This window comes from Cajanus cajan, chromosome 3 (genome assembly GCF_000230855.2).
Source record: "Cajanus cajan strain Asha chromosome 3, NIPB_CcT2T_4, whole genome shotgun sequence".
In the NCBI taxonomy this organism is placed as follows: Eukaryota; Viridiplantae; Streptophyta; class Magnoliopsida; order Fabales; family Fabaceae; genus Cajanus; species Cajanus cajan.
In genome coordinates this window covers 44109681-44112156 of record NC_138519.1, presented here as the reverse complement: position 1 = coordinate 44112156, position 2476 = coordinate 44109681, and positions in this window count along the sequence as shown.

Genomic DNA, 2476 nt, shown 5'->3' with positions numbered 1-2476 from the left:
CCGAAGTTTGGGATGAAAATTGTCAACAAGCTTTTGATAAGATCAAACAGTGCTTGGCCAATCCACTGGTATTGGTGCCACCTGTCGAGGGAAGACCATTAATCCTCTACTTGACGGTGCTTGATGAGTCTATGGGGGCTGTGCTGGGACAACAAGATGAAACAGGAAAGAAAGAACAAGCCATCTACTACCTGAGCAAGAAATTTCTTGATTATGAAACCCGCTATACGCCGCTAGAAAAAACGTTCTGCGCGTTAGCATGGGCAACGCAAAGGCTCAGGCAGTATATGATAAGGCATACTACTTGGTTGGTTTCCAAAATGGCCCAATCAAGTACGTGTTCGACAAACCAATAATCACTGGGAAGATTGCCCGATGGCAAGTACAGTTATCAGAATTTGACATCATACATGTCACTCAAAAGGCCATCAAGGGTAGTACCCTAGCTGATTACCTAGCACACGGGCCGACCAACGACTACCAATCCCTTCAGGATGATTTCCCCGATGAGCATATAATGCATCTACAACATGAAGAGCTTAAAGATGATGCATGGACCATGTATTTTGATGGAGCCTCCAACATGCTTGGACGAGGGATTGGCACAGTGCTAATCTCTCCACAAGGAAAACACATCCCCATAACGGCAAGACTCAACTTCGATTGTACAAACAATATGGCAGAATACGAGGCTTGCGCGTTGGGAATCCAAGCAGCCATCAACAATGGTATCCTAAAGCTCAAAGTATTTGGTGATTCGGCCCTAGTTATCTACCAATTACGAGGTGAATGGGAAGTCCGAAATCCCAAATTGATACCATATGTTGAGCACATCAAAGATTTGACACAACTCTTCCAAAGTGTCATCTTTGAATACATTCCAAGGGAGGAAAATCAGTTTGCCGACGCTCTTGCCACACTATCATCAATGTTCGCCTTGGATAATGAGCATGAAATGCCCATCATCAATATCCGGAGGCATGATAAGCAAGCGTTTTGCCTTCTGATAGATGAAGTAGTTGATGATCATTCATGGTTCCATGACATCAAGCAATATTTGACAAAAGGGGAATATCCTGATATGGCCAGTGATAATGACATGAAGCATATCCGAAGAAGGGCCATGGGATTTTTGCTAGTCGGCGAAACCCTCTACAAGAAAAATTATGACTCGGTCTTATTGAGATGTGTAGACCAAGTCGAAGCCCAAAACATGATCAAAGAAGTTCATGAGGGGGTTTTCGGTACCCACATTCCCGGGCCCGCAATGGCTAAAAAGATCCTCAGGGCGGGATATTATTGGTCGACCATGGAAAAGGATTGTTACCAATATGTGCGAAAATGCCATAAATGTCAAGCATACGCCGACAACATTCATATCCCACCAACCCCACTCAACGTATTGGCTTCACCTTGGCCATTCTCAATGTGGAGCATGGATGTTATTGGACCCATTGAGCCGAAAGCATCCAACGGGCACAGATTCATTCTTGTGGCCATTGACTATTTCACCAAATGGGTAGAAGCGGCATCGTATGCTCATGTGACCCGAAAGGTGGTAACATCCTTCATCAAAAAGAATATGATATGCAGATACGGTATTCCTGATAAAATCATCACTGATAATGGATCCAATCTAAATAACAAGATGGTGGAAGAACTGTGCCAAGAGTACAAAATCCAACACCACAACTCTTCCCCCTATCGACCAAAGATGAATGGGGCAGTCGAGGCAGCCAATAAAAATATCAAGAAGATAGTGCAAAAGATGGTTGTCTCATTCAAAGACTGGCATGAGATGCTACCTTTCACTCTCCATGGATACAGGACTTCAGTGCGCACATCCACAGGAGCTACTCCATTCTCCCTCGTTTATGGGATGGAGGCGGTCTTGCCTGTTGAAGTTGAGATACCTTCTCTAAGGGTAATCATGGAAGCGAAACTTTCCGAGGCAGAATGGGTTCAAAGCCGATATGACCAGTTGAACCTTATTGAAGAAAAACGGCTGAACGCCATATGCCATGGTCAAGCCTATCAAAGAAAGATCAAAAAGGCTTTTGACAAGAAAGTCCACCCTCGAGTCTATCATGAGGGAGAGCTGGTAATGAAGAAATTACTACCAGCCCAAAAGGACAAAATCGGAAAGTGGGCCCCGAATTACGAAGGACCATACGTGGTGAAGCGAGCCTTCTCCGGAGGAGCATTGATCCTCACAGACATAGATGGAGAAGAACTTCGATACCCAGTCAACGCCGACGTGGTAAAGAAGTATTATGCTTGAAGACGTTGCTTGCATAAGCCCGCTAGGATGAAAACTCGAAAAAGGGCATCCTAGGCAAAAGTTAGGGCAAAACAAAAAGCCCGCCAGTACAAGGGTACTAGGCAAAACAAAGGCAAAATTATCCCCGCTAGGATACGTCCTAGGCAAAAGTTAGGGGCAAAAGAATAAGACATAAAAATAAAGCAAGCGACGATC